The 17,686-nt window shown below is 39.6% G+C and overlaps 1 protein-coding gene across 6 annotated transcripts in view; it reads right to left on the reverse strand.

The window, feature by feature from the left end:
• DACH2 (dachshund family transcription factor 2) overlaps nt 1-17,686 on the reverse strand; it is a 242,414-nt gene that overhangs the window by 167,949 nt on the left and 56,779 nt on the right. The gene's annotated exons all lie outside the window — the stretch shown is intronic.

Genomic DNA, 17,686 nt, shown 5'->3' on the forward strand with positions numbered 1-17,686 from the left:
TTTCAGTGCAAATATATATATATATATATACACACATACACACACTTGCCTAGTTCTCAACTACCCAAGACTTAGTTTGATCTCAGACTGAACAAAAGGACTGCACAGGTGAGCACAAATTAGCAGGTAACATCTTACAAATCCATAACCTCTTCAAGTTTGGAAACAGCAGCCCACCCCTTTCCTGTACCATAAAACTCACTAAACAGAAAAAAAAAATAACCTTGTTAGCATTTCCAAAGCTGTTCAAACATTGTAAATCCATGAGTACTCAAGCGTACATAGCTGGAGTCGTAACAAAATCATGATGGGATGGGATTTATCAGTAGTGAGGCTTTAATAATTCCTGGGAATTCCACCTGCAGAGAAGTGGTACCCAGGGACAGGCCACTGACATTCCAGATCCTTGGAACTGTCATTTCAGCCATTTCCCTCCAGAACAGGAGCTGTGGGATGTTTAATTAATGACAAAACTAAACTGTTTCAAGTTCTCACAGGTAGGAATTACATTTGGAAGTTCAGTGATAAAAACAGGTCTTTGCCAAAAAGCTAGAGGAGTGAAATCTGCCCACTGCAGCTCTTCCCTTGCTACAGCCAGGGATGGGCTGGAAGAGCGACGAGCCTGCTCCAGCTCACTCATCATGTCCTGATGTCCAGAACCACCAGGATGGGCATGAACACCAAAGTCCACCATGTGCTCAGTGGCTGCATCCTTCTTCAAAGCTCAAATTACAATATGATCTGATATAATCATCAAATTACAATATAATCTGATATAATCAACCTTTCATCTCCAGTCCATGATCAAGCATGACATACCTGTGACAGATAAATACTAACAGTTAAAGTAAAACAATACACAAAGAAATATTTTTCCCTTTAGACCACTTTCTCCTCCATGTGTAAGACACAGAAATATATCTCTTATCTTTCTTCTTTGCAGCTGTTAACCAGGATGCCCCCCACAGCATTTCACTCTGAAAACACCACACTGAGTATTTGTGTACCTGGTTGCTCCTGAGAAAGTTAAAATGAGACACCAGTGTCAAAACTCCCTTCAGTAAACTCTTCAGCATGAAAGGTTTTGAAGGTACACAGAGTCTGCTTCACTCAAACCTACATTCAGAGTACAACTCAGTGATACCACTGATTATACAGCATCAATTATTTGTAGCTTTTTCACAGTTGTTTGCAGGCACAGATGTCAAACACAGCTCAAAGCTGTGATCCAAAACTCTGCACTTGTGGCTATGGACAAAGTCAGGGGATGATCTCAGAGGGAAGGCAAAAAGGCATTTCCCAAGTGGTATCACTGCACACATACAAACAGAAAAGGATGTGCAAACACTGAGAGCAGAGATCTGCTCTCTGCCTTCAAAAAACACAACAATTCAACTCAGATCCCTCTGCAACAGGACATCCATGTATGAGAGGAGAGTAACATCATTTAAACTGAATTTCACAGCATTCAGCCATTTTAGCCCACTATCATAGGTGGTTAAAACAAGTAGATCATTTCATGTTTGAAATATTTCAGTATTCCCCAGTCACACTTGTTATTTATCTTGCATGTCAATGATACTTGTCACATACATTATAACTTAAGTCTTACTACAGGATTTAATGGAAAAACAAATAAAAAGTAAGTGCATATAATATTACTAATATAAACAGGCAAAATATCATCAGGATCAGTGGCTTGGTGTCTATTTTGGCAAGAGCTGAATTTGGCCTAATGACTTCTGGTTCTGATTTAGTGAGGGTTCCCCGTCATGTACGACTTTGTGACTTCTTCAGTATGTTTTCTTAGAAAAGTAAAGGTTTTCTGTATGAGATTGGAATTTAATTGTTTCCTTTTTAGACAAATATGCTTTTGGATGGATGCTGATGGAAAGGGCAATCAGATGTCAAAAGGGCAGCAGTACAGTGAGATTATGTGCCGAGGTCTAGGGCAGGACAGGCAAACAAGGGGGATCTCAGATCACTTGAGCAGATCCTTATAAATAAAATCTCAGATAACAGGCTTTGTTTATTCTGTAAAAATGCGTATCAGCAGGTCAAATCAACTCGTGTTATGTTAACTACTTAAGTTACTTTCTTATTAACAAATATTCCTGATAGCATAACAGAACTCTCATCTGTGAGCATCTGGAATGTAAGGAGGGAAAAATAAGAGTTTAAGTAATTAGGAAGGAGATGTCCTGCATCTAGAAGGAATGTAGTGTTTTCTCACCATTTGAGGGGGAATAAATAAACAAACTGCACTAAGAGAGAGCTCATGTGGCAGCAAGTAAACAATGCTTAATTTATGTGGAGACTCACCAGTGCCACTCATCATTTTTTCAATAACTTTTTTATCAATTTTACTACAGATATGTCAGCAACAGCACTCCATTTTTTTTTTTGCATATATGCTTGATAATATTCTTATGCAACACTCACCTGAGGTAATTCCCACTGCAAAAAATGTATTACAATAAATCCCAGTTCACTTTTTAATTGCCACGTGTCACCCAGTGCTAAGTCCTGTCTCTGGGTGCAGGAAGCTCTAACAGAGACCCATTCTCCTGCAATGTGATTATAACCCACAACTTTTATCTTGTGAGAGAGAATCCATCAGAATCCCAGCTCTCTTTAATGCTGAGTGACCTGGTGTGAAAAGTTGCCTCTTCCAAACAGCCTGGCAATCCCACTTGGCTTTCATCCTGCCTTTTAGCAGGCATTCTGTAAGACTGAGATGCATTTAGCAACGATCCCACACCTCACCACAGCAGCTTCCCCCCGAGAATTTCACATCAGTTATTCCCAAACATCTGAGGGAAAGGGGTAAATTTGAGCACTTGGCAGGAAAACCTCATATAATCCAAGGTGAGCACAAGAAGCTGCTCCCTACCCAGAGATGGATTTGTTATCCCCCATGGCAGGCACACAACACCATCTCTACATGTGTCCAGACTCCCTGTGAGGTAACTGAGTATTGCAGGTACTGCAAAATCCCCAGAATTTTGAAAACGCAGTAGTGAATCTTTTTCCTTTTTTTTTTTTTAGCTTAAATAATACATTTTTCTAAACCAGTTTTGCAAAATATTCCCATTTAGACATTATTTGAGAGCAAGTTTCAGAAGTGTTAGAAGGAAAATGGGTATTTTATCCCTTGACTACTTTTTTCTGCCTTTAAGTATTAATTTTCTGCCTTTTTTTCCCCTCCTCTGAAAAGCATCTGTTCTAGGAGAACAGAAAATGGAAAGAAAACTGAAGAACACTCAAAGTTTGAAGCAGTCCAGTTCTAAAATAAAAATAATAATTTACAAACCAACTTTCTCAGCCTGCTCTAACACTGAGCTGCAGCTCTTCTGGACTATTGCTTTCTAAATTATTCAGGGAGCACATTGTGCAAATGCATCTGTGCAAGTCAGCCCCGTCTGCCTGGTTCTTCTGCATGTAGAACATCCCCAGAGGTCACTCATGAAAGTGATGCTGAGCAGAAATCACTGCTGGACACCCTGCCTTTAATGGAAAAGTTTGGTGGGTTAGAATAATGCTTTTTAATGTTTTTCACCCCATGCATTTCTGATGTAGGCCAATGCAAAACCTTCTGGTGTTCAGACTGTTAAACTCACTTTTTGAAGACTTTGTAATTTCTGGTCTTCAAAAATATTAGAAAAATCAGGATCTCTCTGTGTGTGAGTTGAAAAACATATGACAGTGGGTTTGTTCTTGTCCACCATCATTTGAGGAGCACATAAAATACAAAGTATGATCCTGTTTTGCCTGTATAGAGAATTTCAAATGCACTTTAGGAGCAAAATATCAAGTGAGTCTGCTTGGAAAGAAAGGAGTATTACCTCTAATATATCTATCTCATTATGACTAACACCAGTTTACTAAAAAAATTCAAAGAAAATCCTGAGTGCAGGAAGGTCAAAAGAATTGACAGTAAACCTGTGGGTCAGAGAACACTGGGTCAGAGATCTCCAAAATTTAAATACTAAAGTGACAGTAATCTTGCAAGCTGTTCTCCATCATATAACATTAGAGTAATTACCCATACCTTTCAAAAAAGACAATTAAAAATCTTGTATTCTTAAGACAATTTAGTTTTTACCTTCTTTCTGCACGTAAAATTATACTGAGCAAATTTAACTAAAGATCACAACTGAAAGGAAGAGTTCACAGGGAGTGGAACAGCTCAGGGGACCGAACTGAAAATCCACATTCATTATTCAGGCTGTTACACAAATCAATTGGGATCTTTAGGCAGACAGAGTGTGATCCTGCTGGACAAGGTGTTGTTGTATTCCCTGGCTTTGTTTCCAAGCAGTCTGGGGGGGAATCACAGATTTATTTTTTTTTTCCTGTTCTCCCAGGAGCAGATTTCATGGCCCAAGTGGATGGAGGAACAAACTGGCCACGAGCCCAAGCACAAATTTCCCCCTGCAAGTTCCATGTCATGAAATGGGCTGGCAGGAACTGCTCATGAGCAGCTGAACTCATGTACAGCACTCTGCAGAACCATTGCACAGCTCTGACAGCAATGGAAGGCATTCCCTGACTGCCCTGCACATCTGAACAGGCTGCTTGCCGCAGTTCAGATATAAAACTGTTACAATTCTTGGGAATCCAGCTGCACTCTCAAAATTCTCAATTGAATCCTGCACCTTCCAGTGTGAAAATTACTCAGAAATGTGGTTTCTTCAGCTGGTGCCCCACTCTCCTCCCACTCACATACACTTGACTGAAACCAACCATGAAGGACATTTCTTTTCTGATTTTCAACCTTTCCCTCCTCAAGAAGAATATAAGAATTTGGAAATGTTGAACTGCAAAGACTTCTAGCTCTTCAGAAATGCTGCAGTTTGCCTTTACCATGTTATTAACAGCTTAAACATAATTCTGCTTTTTCTCAAAGGTCGTTTGGCACATGTACATGCTGATAATTAGGTGAGCTACATTTCTTCTTCTGCCTGTAATATCTGCTATGGCTACTGATAATCCCAAATTTTCTAATGTATTGTTGCAAGAAAAACAAAACTGATGTGAAAGCAACTTACTGAAAATAATACTCTCAGGCCCAGCCAGTAAAGGATTCAAAAAGCTTAATGATTTTCTCAGATGTGCTGTAACAACAAAGAATCTCATGGTTCAGTGTCAAATGTCTGCTAGAAGCCAATGTTCATCACAACTGGAATGACTTGTTCATCATAGATTCCATCAATAATTGTTTCAGTATGTGAACGTGATCAATGTCACTCTCATCAAGAATAAATCAAGCTGGGTATTTTCTAATGGACCTTCAGCATTCTCATGGATCCTGCTCCACAGTAAGATTTAATCAATGAGGAGCTCCAGTGATCAGGCAGCTCCTCAAAATAGCAATTATTTACAGATTCAAAACTATAAAAACATCCTAATGTTCTTGGCATAGAAAGTTTATATGATGTGACTGAATATTGAAAGAGGCAGAGTGACTGCAGTGCTGGATCACATCAGAACTGTATTTGGAGCTGCCTGGTTTAAACTCAGTTAAGATATTTAAATTATTATAGTTGAACAGGGATGTCAGTGGGCATTAGACCTAGAGTACAAAAAACATTTACCCAAGCTAAAGGGAAATACCAAATCGATCCATTTCACCTCCTAAAAAAGTGACTCCATTTCTGCAAGTTAACAGCAGGATCAAGCACTTCCCTTTTTCCTGTCACTGTCTGAGAAAAGCCAACCAACCCACAAGAGAAGCAACACTGCTGCTGCTCAGCTCCTTTTTTCTCAGTTTCTTCTTTCTACCAACTACTTAAGACATGGTTCTGGGATGAGCTGTCACAGACAGATGCATTCTGACCTGAGTATTTTACTATAAAAACTGTTTTCTGATCTCTTTAGTGACTAAATAAAGCAAAAACATTACATTATTAGACAAAATATTTATTGAATAGGATAATTTAAAAAACTAATCTTAAAAACCATCTCAAAGCCTGTGCATGCCTGTAAGTAGTTTTAAATTAAACGCTGTATTTTGGTAATTCCAGAGCAGTTTTAGGCTACGGTTGTGCTGCACAGCTTCCCCCACGTTTGGTTCCCTTCCCACTCCTATTTCAGAGGGGAAGTTCTGCCAGCAGCCAGATCCAGGCAGGGTGTGTGGAGTGCAGGATTGCTCCAGAGCAGGGACCAGAGGGATCAGGATCTGCAGAGGCTGTGGGACCTCTCCCTGCTCGGAGCTTGGAGGAACCAAATCCTGCGAGGTCTCCTGAGAAGTCACATCACAGCCTCTGTCCAAGGCCAAAAGGAAACTTTTATTTGTGAACCCAAGCCCCTCCAGCAATGACCAGTAAGACTGTCTGAATAACTGAGAGCATTTCCAGACTTTTCCCGATGCATTTTTGTATTTTCCCAGCTCAGGTACTGCTAGAAGTGGAAGGGAAGCCTGGTTTCTTTGTGCTCAGAAGAGAACAGCAAGAAGTGCACAGGGGTTGCTCAGTTACTTGCCCCTCAACTGACAGATACCCTTCCTTTCATAATAATTTCTGATATAAAAGAAATGGAGTTATATATCGATATATAATTCAGGAGATTTTATATTTTTCAATTAAATGTCTTTCAACCTTTGCTCTTTAAAGGTTATAGAAATTCATGATTTTAGCCTCTCCTCAGACTTCCTATCTTTAGTCATAAGGTCAATCAAATTCCCCTTTTCAAATGTTCCATCTTTAAAGAATATGGTAACCAGAACAAAAACAATATCCTAAGTGAGGTCAGAAGATTTCCTAACCTTTACATATATTCCTTGCATTCTTATTCCATTACTGGCTGTTGTACCCCTTCTCCTTCCCTTTTCTTCCTCTCTCCATGTCTCATGTGTGTTTTCAGATATTTTATTATGTCTCCATAGTTTAAAATTACAAGTAGCTCCAATCCCTTTCAGTTCTTTTGGGGCTGCTGCTTTGCTGTAACAACTTGCAGAAGAATTTCCAGGCCCTCTCCTTACCCCATAAATAAAATGCTGCTGATGAAATCCCACTGTTCGATGGTTCAAAGCTATCTGAAGTTTACTTTGAGAAAGGATTACACTAAAACAAACTCAATAAACTTGTGCGAGTTACATTTGCCATCATTTCCGAGTTGTATATATCAAATTCAGGTTTTTCGAAGAGGCACATTTATTAAAATACAACCTGAACCACTAAAATTTGACCATTCATTTAAAGAAATTCAATCAAGAAACCAACTCAAAAAACCCCAAACCACCACTGCTCCAAACAGTCTCTCTTATATCACTGGTGTCTAAATTACTAATCTGGTTAACATATTTTGCTGTCAGGGTTAAGATAAACCATCTGGACAATTCTGCTACAAATTCTTTCTTGGCTAAATGTAGTTTTTATTGTAATTTGCCTCATTTCCTCCTAATATAACAACAGAATGTTGCTGTGTGGATACACTCCAGTGACCTGACAGACCTTTCCAGCAACTCCAAAATGTCTCACCACAAACTTTTTGTTGATCTCAACATCACCATTTTCTTCTTATTTATCTTCTTACAAAAATGTGATACTGGAACCAGATGCTAAAAAATGCCAATTCCGTCAAAGTCCTGAAACTCATAACCAGTTTTTTCTGAGTTTATTCCTTTCAAGAAACTCGCAGTTGGCTTTTGAGCCACAACAGAAAAACCAGGGACTCTCCAAGTTCTGCTTCATTTACTGTACCTCTCCAGTGTCTCTCCTCTCTGTGACATCAATTCCAAAACTCTCCTACAAACTGCAATCCAGTGACCTCATCGTGTAAATCCTTGGCTTCATTGCCATGTTTGACCACACAGAACCCAGCAAATTCACTGCGCAGGGAAATGAGCAGTGCTGAGTGTTTGGGAATTGCTCCCTTTTCCCTTCTCCCGGGTTTGGCACAGCCCAGTTAGCATCTAGTCACACACAGGGTCATGCAAAGACAATACACATGGTCAGACACCTTCTCTAAAAATAAATATATCAGTAAATCAAACCTTTTTGAAACTCGTGAGCTCATTGTTTTGCTGCGATTTTGGTTTTTTTTCCTTTCCAAGGGAGAAAATAAAGGAAAGGAAAGCAACTCTGGTCTTTCCATTTAAATGTTTGACTAACTAGAGATTGAAATTCACCATTTCCCCCTCCTAATTGCTAAGCAAATCAAATTTCCTCCTAAAATGCAAATTAATTCCACAATATAAAAATGAACACGGAGAGGCAGAGAGGTTTACATGTCAAATGGCAATTTTCCTAAACGGCTCACACTTTAGCTTGTTTTCTTTTTTCATATCTTAGCCATGACAAAAGATTTAATGGCCATCATTACTCAGATGTTTTGTCAGCATACCATGATGAATGCACTCTTCCTGGGTGTTATTCAGAGTTACCTCACAAGATTTCTCTTCTGTGTTACATTAACAACACCCTTCATACTTAACAATTTGATCTATCACACATTTGACTAATGTTACCCATTAGAGTTCTGTGCAAAGACTCCTTGATTCAGGGAAAGATAGTTATTAAAATTAAATATATCCTTGCCTCTTAAAAATGTATTTTCTTTAATTACTAATATACATTAAATAGGATCAATCCATTAGCACAGAGATCCCATAAGCTGTCCATGAAAAGTAAGTGTAAAGAGAATTATCATCCATTAATTATAACCATTCCACTCGCCCTGTGGAGGTGCTGCTACCTCCTCCCTCAAAACTCTCTCCTCTGGAGTGTAAGAAAGGAGACAAGAAACAGGAAGGAAAGAGGGGGAAAATCCAAAATCATGCTCAGCTCCAGGACGTGGTGAGTGTTCTAGGAGCAGCTGAAGGCTGAATCCAAATAAATTAAAATGTGAAGGATCAGAGGTGCAAATTCAGGGCAGAACAGCCCAGCACAATGAAAAACACAAATTTTCACATACCACACCCCAGAACCTACAACATTTCTTTTTAAAACAGTCATTTTTGCTTAAAAACTTAAGCTATCAGTAGCTATTGGAACATGCTTTAGACACTCATTCAGCTAATGATTGACTTTTCAAGTAAACTCCCAGCTGAGTGTGGGAAATCAATATGGATTTCTAATGGCACCTATACATCTTGCTGGATTTGACAGAACTTGCAAAAAAATACAAGCAATCTTCAGCAAACTATTTTCCTCAATTAAAAAGTATGTAAAAAAAGACAAATAATGACTATCTAGACATCATTATTATGCACTTCACTCACTTGGAAGCATCAACAATACCAATAAATTACTTAGAATTGTTTTACAGTTTTTGTTCTGTCTCTCAGTTTTAGAGAACTTGGATGATGGATCTACAAATAAGCTGTTCGCTCTAGTCCAAAAGATTATGGAATGTTTATCTATATTTCTTCTCAGCAGTGTTTGTGCTCATTAGTTTTTGTCAGAGTCTTCAGAATTTAGTACATATTAGTTGAACTGATCCTGCATAAAACTGTTTGAAATAATACATCAAAATTTACAATGTTTAGGAAAAAAGCACCTTTCATGCTTTGATATAAATACCATAAAATCTTTCCATGGAACTACTTTGAGCAACAGGTTCTTAGCTTGACTTGAATCCCCCTTTGCAAACACCTTTAACTGCAGGTAACATTTTACACAGCAAGCAACAAAAAACAATATGAAAATACAGTGTTAGCATTCCCTAGAAAAATCCTCAATATTTATTTTATATTATCTGTAATTAAAGATAACAGAACAGAAGCACTAACCACCACCTTTGTTTTCCCCTGTCCTGTTCAAAGTGTTTATTTTCCCTTTGTCTCCTATGGGAATTATTTGCACAATTAAACCTCAGCGAGACCAGCACAAATTGTTTGCACAAATGCCACAAGCCAGAGATGAGATTTGGAAAACCCAGCTCATTAGATCTGCAAAAAATATTGGACTGTTTTTATATAGAGGTGAGGGAATCAGTCGTTCCATACAGGATAGACACTGTCCTGCTCTCTCATGGAGAAAGGACCAAAGCTGGCAAAATCAGACCTCCTTCAGACCATCACTCAATGAGTGAAATTCCTTTGATACTATAAATTAAACCCCAAATAAATTAATAAATAAACTAATTTCCAAGCATTACTGTTGTTATTAGATTACAGACAAACTACATGCACCAGATTTTTAGTGTATTTGCCTTCAGCACTGTCTGGTTCTCTCCACTGAAAGTCTGTACTGCAGTTCTCACAGCCCAGGAATTACTCAGGACTCGAAATTTTGCAGGCAGAGCCCATTTTTACTGACAGCCTTTACAGAGATGTGTGGGGAGACACAAATCCTCTCTGGTCACCATCTGAAAGCAATCAATGGCAGGGGACAAAACCCTCACATTTTAGGGGAGAACTGAATCCTTTCACCTTTTTCTTTGGAACCACAGTGGAAATCCTTTCACCTTTTTCTTTGGCACCAGAGTGGAAAGCCTTGCAGCAGAACGTGAGGCATCTCCAGAGGAGGTCAGTTAAGGAATGACATGAGGACTGTAGATGTAGCACAAGAAAAACTCTGCCTGTATTTTTATTTCAAGGGGACAGCCTGAAGAGGGGGGAAAAACCCAGTCTCTGCCACACTCCAATGTATGTGACAAACTGGATTAATTCCCACATGTCAGCATCCATTTCAAACCCCCCCTCGAAGCCAGAAGTCCATTTCCAAGAGGAGACAGCTGTCTGTGGCCACATCCCAGAGAAATCTGCCTGTCACACACCCCCAGCCCAGCAACCACAAAAGCCACTGCAGAGGAAAAAATCTGGGTAAAGTTTTGTCAAAAGGAAAAAGGAAAAACAAAGCCCAAGAAAATATAACTTCTGAAACACCATTTCTTGCTTTCAGAATTTGTACCAACGGCAGATCATTACTTAGCATGAACAAAAATATTCATCCTGGGGATTGCAAACACATGAATGCATTTTATGATGATTTCCTTTTACAGATCCTGAGCTTATTTCTGGCCTCTATTATTCCTGGTGAAGAATTTGCCTTCTGTACAGGGCAACAAGTTGGGTGTAAAATGCTAACACATAACCCAATAAAGCCACTTGTTCATGAGGGTCAGCACTGCATCCCAAACCTCTCCGGGGTTTCTGCCCTCCTCTCACTGGGAAAGGGGTGCAGCTCGAACAAAGGAAAGGTCAGCTGGGTAAGGACAGAGATGTTTTTAGGAGTTCTCATTCCTAACCTCTCCACAAGGATTCCAGGAACGAGGAAGCACTGGGCTGTCTGCAGAGAGCAGGGCTGAGAGGATGAGGATGAGGAGTTTCTCCCACACACCCAAGTGAATGCCAGCACTTTCCAGGAGCAAATCAAGGAGCAATTGCTGTATTTCAATAAAATCAAACACGGTGGCTCCTGCAATAGAGGATTTGACTGGATTTCTACCCACAGCAGGGCTGTGCCCACGAGAGCCTGCACTGCAACTCCTGCCCTGATCCTGAGCTGAATTCCCTGATCTTGATCCCAAGATGAATTCTCTCCTATGCCTGATCCTAAGCTGAATTCCCTGATCTTGATCCCAAGATGAATTCTCTCCTATGCCTGATCCTGAGCTGAATCCCCTGATCCCGAGCTGGATTCCCTGTGCCTGATCCTGACATGAATTCCCTTATCCCAAGCTGAATTCCCTGATCCCAAGCTGAATTCCCTGTGCCTCATCCCGAGCTGAATTCCCTGCCGTGGCCCATGGGCCATTCATCTGTCTGCAGTTCATTTAGAACTAAACTTAGCACAGGAAAAGGACACTTCAAAGCAGCTCTACAGAGTATTGTGAAACACTCTGAGAGGTTTAGGGCATCCAGGGAAGAATCATTCCAACCTCCTGGAGAGAAACATCACTGACCCAAAGGAGCTTTGTGCAGCTGTCACCGGTTTTGTCAACTCTGCGAGCTCCACAAATACAAGAAATTGTATTTATCTTCTCTGCCCGTTTCCCATTCACACAGAGCTCGACAGGGTCGTAATTAACAGCCTCAGAAAGAGTCAGCTCCTGAAATTAAGCAGCAGAAATTGAAGAGAAGTGAGGAGGTTTGAGGAGGTTTGTTTGAAAGAGAAATACCTACGCAAAGCACTGGCTTATGCAGCTTAGGGCAGACTTGTTGCAATCTAAAAAAATACTACAACCATGAAATCTATGATGAGAATGCCCCATATGAAAACCACCACAGGATTAAGTTCAAGAAAGGAATTTCTCATGCAAACTTTGCACTCTAATCTGAACTTTTACTGTAATCATTCACTTTCAGTTCAATTATATTTCAGGGGATATTTAGCCAAATACTCTGGAAAATTTGACTTGCTCTTGTCTACTTTAGGAATTAGAGGGGACCAGAGATCACAGCTGTCTGGAACAAGATTATGTTTGTAAAGTACAAAAATATTAAAGATGGGAATACTTTTAAAACAAACAAACATAAAAATCTCAAAGCAAACACAGATATCTTTCATCTTATTAAGAAAACACATGACTATTTCCTTTTTCATTCTCTACAAAAGAGTCTTATTCAATTGTATTAAAAAACCCTGATAAATTCTGACGGACTTTCCTCTTCCACACAAATTTCTAACCAACTCTGTAAGCAAATAATTTTTGGGGAATAAATGATGCCATAGCAAAATAAAATGCACTGATTCCTGCACAGCAAGTTCCTGAAAGAATTCCAAGATTAAAGGAACATAAAAAATGAATTACCCTTTTTCACCTCTCATGAGAGTAATCCTCCAGGTCAGCTTTGAGGTACATCTGAAACAAATGGTAAACTGTTTGGTAAACAGAAGGATTTTTCAGCAGCCCTTTTTGAAGGAATCATGGGAAAGTTTAGATCTAATCACAGCATAAAGATGGGTTCAAACTAAGGTTGGATCTTTTTTACACATCCTGCCTATGAAACACACTGCATGGAAAATCCAGGGGCTCCAAGGGACCCATTCATACCAGTGACCTACTGCCTCTGCTTTTATTTTTAGCAAACACTTTGGTCTTAGGAAGAACTTGTATATGCTACTTATAGTTTTGTATCTCAAATTAGTCCCAGTAAGAGAGACCCTGGTGTCTCACACTGCCATCACTGCAAAGGGAAGGCAGAAAAAAGAAGCTGAAAGTAACAGAACACAAGAGAAGTTTTTACGTTTCCAGGAGTTTGATTTCCAGTTTGTGACCAGAGTTCTGTGCCACCCTGACCCCAAGGCAGGGCACAGGCAGATGGTGCTCCCAAAGCCAGCACTGACAACTCCCCCAAATCTCCTCATCCTCCCTCCCCAGTGCACAATTCAGGCTGGAAAACGCTGCACACAACCCAGCAAAAAGCTTTTCCCTGATCTCCTGCGGACACAAGAACTGGGAATTGGACACGAGCTGCCCTCCCCACACGCTGCACTCAGCTGGTGTGGAACAAACCCACAGCAAAGTTCCCTTTTCTCATCCCCTTATTAACATGAGCCATGGGACCCTGGCAGGAGCCGCGGCCGCGCCGCCGACAGGAATCGTCCCACCTATGCCTAAAACAAAACCAGCCAACTCTCAGCTGCAGAAACAGCATTTGTGCTTCTCCAGAAAGGGATGGCAAGTCTTTAATTATTAAACCAATTGCATTTAGCAGATGGTCAAAGAAAAGTACTTTTAAAAAGTTGCCCAGAGGGTTATAAAAACGAACAAGCTCCAACAGCTGCCAGCTGGTGCGTGAAATCAATAATGAGAAAACGAGTCCGACTGTATCTTTGTGCTCATTGTCTGGCCCAAGCCAGCCAGGACAAGGGAGCGGGGACGTCACAGCCCGGCTGAATGGATTACGTGGATCTAATTAGGGAAAGACAAACATCTGAAGCGGGCTGGAAGGAGGGAGCCCGTGCGGGATGCGCGGACACAGGGCCGGCCCCAAACACACGGACCCTGCCAGCTCCAGGGACCCCGGGTTCCTTTTTGGAAAAGCCAAAATGCAGCACCAGCACCAAAGGCAACTTCAACATACAGAATGTTCACTGATTTTCTGCCTAAAAATTAATGAAAATGCACAAAATTACAGAATTAAAATGTTACGCGAATCGTTTTCTGTATTTAATCACTATCAAAAGTGTGGTAAGGATATAAATTAATGTTAAGCCTCAGCCTCCCAAGAGCAGTAAGCTGGTTATCGCTGCTTTTTGCTCTCCAAACTAAGCTCAGATGAGAGTTTTTTAAACTATGGGCCTCTCATCAACCTTAAAACAATATTAAATGTCTACAATAACATGACAAGACTTCAAGCAAAAATTCAGAGGAAAAATAAACACTACTAAGGAGGTAAAAATAAAATCAATTTTACAAAGCAATTTCATTTCATTTAAATAATTTTAACAAACAAAAACCTACCACAGGGACCTGACTACCTTGTACATAAAAAACAACAGATAGGTTTTCTGGCAGATTATCTACTGGTTTAATAATTTATTCCATAGCCAAAATCTTCCCCTAAATTAGTAGAAAACACCAGTTTAATTCAGCAAGCATTAAGGGTTTAGTTTGGAGGGGGTAGGAGGGGCTGTAGAGGTTTTTTTTATTTTCATCCTGTAGAATGATGGATTATTTGATGAACAAGGGGGTGGGCAAGGGAAGGAGTCACATGCAGGAGTAAACAAAACAGAACTGGGAAAAGCACATGAAGTAAATTTTCAGCTGCAGTAGCAGTGTGCTTAAAAAACAGAGCCACCTCACAGTTAAAGGCAGAAGCCTATCAAATCCCAGATCTCACTGACTTGTCACTGTGGTTTCTCCAGTGAAGGTCCATTGATAAACAGACAGAAAAGCAGATTAAGATAGGCAGAATAAATTATTAATTGCTTCTCAAGACGGCCAAGATAACTCAACACAAAAGCATTCCAAATGTTATTTTTAGCATATAAATAGTACACTGTGTTTTAACTTACATCAGCTGTTTTCTTTATCAGATTTTTATCTGAAGATGGGAACAGCACATGTCCCTTCAGCTCCCATCAGCTGCTACACTGGATAGGATTTTATCTTGGGGAGAAAACAGAGCTCTGAGCTGGAACTCCATCAGCTGGTTTTGTAGTTACTCTGGGCAGGACATATTGAAAACTTTTCTTGTGCACACAAAGCCCCAGGTCCGTATTAATGCATGGAAGTGACATTTCCTGGGGACATCCGGATAGGGACCATGCAATTAGCACTGCTTTATGCACTGGAATCTGCTTTTTGCAAATTAAAATCTGGCTTTATTTCCACTCCCGTGACAGCCACAAGCCAGCCACACTTTGTGCAGGGTGCTGGTGCTGGTCTGCACACAGTGAGCAAATAATATGCACAGTTATATCCATTCTGACACTTATTTGATGAGAAGTAGAGAGATGGCTTCTCGGATGTGCCTGGATTTTCACTGCCATCATGGACTGCTTCTGTTTTGCAAAAAAACCCCAGGATTTGTAAACAAGGTTTATTTTCAGAAGCTCAATTTACCTTCTGTTATCACATAAATTCTGTATCAATAAAGTGCCACCATCATTTTTCTTTTCTGCTGTTCAGCAAGGCTTACTTTCAATCACACAATATATGAAATGTAGATTGCTAGCAGTGAGCATTAATTTTGTCTATTCATTTATTTAGGAATCCTGAAGTAGACTCCTGAAACATTGCTTACAGCAGAACTGTAAACTAAAAGGCACTGGAATAATAAAGATAAGGCTGTCCCATTTAGAAAGGGAAATTTCTACATTCTTGGGTAAACAGAGAGCTCTCATAAATCGAGCAATGCCTTTTAGTGCTGTCAGTGTGACTTGAGTCTAGATGGCCCATTGTGTTCCCTAAGAAACTTACTTAAAATATTTACTGTAGAATTGTTTTTAGTGAGAATGATGAATAAATTTAACTCTTTTTAACAAAATATTTTGTTAAAAGTATGCTTTTCATGGAGTTCCTTTTAATATCTGAATAAACACATCACTTGTAAGAATCATGGCTTCCAGGCTCTGTATTTGTACATGTGCACAGAGATTACAATGACACACAGATGTGAGTCTGCTCTGTAACCTAAAACTCTGAATTTTACTTTATTCTAATCAAATTCTGCAATCTTTAAGTCCCCACCCTCTTCTAATGACACACAATGTCTTGCCTTTGATGAGCTCAACTACGTGCACCAGTCCTGGTACATTAAAAAAACCTCCATAAAAAAAAAAAAAAAAGAGATAGTTGAGCTCCATCTTCTTTATTTGTATATCCAAAAAAAAATTCCCATCTGACACTCAGATTATTTACTGGAAGATCGAGGGAAATAGCAGGGGATATGTAAAACGGGAGGAAGATTATGATAAAACCAACAGCAAAGTACATGAGACCCAGCAAAGACCATTGCAGTCAGTGTCAACTTTGTAAGTTTAACATTAAAATGTACCATGTGAAAGAGTTTTGGTGTGCAGTGAAAAACCACCAGAGGTTGTCAGTCCAGCCCAGAGTGGACAGACCAACCCCCAGTGGTCCTGCAGCCATGGCCAGCAGAGCTTGGCAAACCCACCAGAGATCAGGCAGTGCAAAGGCAGAAGGGAAAAAAATCATTCCTGGAATGGCTTGTGTGTGTCTGGAGCTATTACCTACAGCATTTTACCAATCACTACTGTATTTCTTCTTAACCTACAATAAACACTTCTATAAATATATCCTTTTTAACCAGGCAGCTCCTACTCAAGCTGCTCATTTTGCTAAAAAAAGCCCCATTAAATTAATCCTAAAGCATACACCTAAATTGAGACTTGGTCATCTTCTACTCTCCTGTTTTTACTACACAAAAATAATCACGTCTGTGTTTGTGCAAAAAAATTCAGTGTTAAGATAAAGGAAACTTCAACTTCAATGCCACAATTTATGTTCAGCACAGCTGAATAAAGATATTTAAAAGTCATTGACCATTTAGATTTTACAGCATAAAATGCTGCTTCCAAGGTGAATGAAAATGGGCTTTCAAATGAATTTTTTTAAATTATGTAAGTCTTACTATAATACAAACATCCTTAGTAGAAAGCCAGTAAGGGTTGGTTATGGCATGGTGTGTTACAATTGTCACGGAGTGATGGCAGAAGGACACTGATGGTGATTTTTTAAATTCTATTTCAGAAACATTCACAGAAAATAATCAATATATGAATAACTTGCTCTGATACGAACAAAATAACTCTTCTGCACTGCAATTATAAAAATACAAACAGCCTGGCATGAGCACAATGACCTGGATCACCTTCAGTCCAAACAGCAGCCACCCTCTGCGTCACTCCTCAAAGATAAATGCAGGCAATTACAGAAATACATGGTGAGTCCCAGCCAAAATCCAGACAAGAACCAGCACTAAATACAGCTAAAAAATCAGGAATGTTTTATCAAAAAACCTAAAACTTTTCAAAAGCTACAATTATGAAATAGATATCCTAGAAGCTCTGCCATTTAGAAAATCCAGGGATTATTTGCACCTAAATCAGCACAATAAAGTGTAGTTAAAGTACCTGAACAACCTTAATCCTGTCCCCATCTGAAGGGCTCACACCTTGGGACCCTCGGAACATTGTAGACAATTGTGCATTTGGCTGATGCAATGGATTTTAGGATTTAAATTATAAAATAAACTTTTAAAACTTAATTTTTATCTGTCAGAGTAAGTACTGGAGCCCATCGTGGCACACCCAGAAGCTTGCCTTTA

Source organism: Passer domesticus, chromosome 7, assembly GCF_036417665.1.
Source record: "Passer domesticus isolate bPasDom1 chromosome 7, bPasDom1.hap1, whole genome shotgun sequence".
Taxonomy (NCBI): domain Eukaryota; kingdom Metazoa; phylum Chordata; class Aves; order Passeriformes; family Passeridae; genus Passer; species Passer domesticus.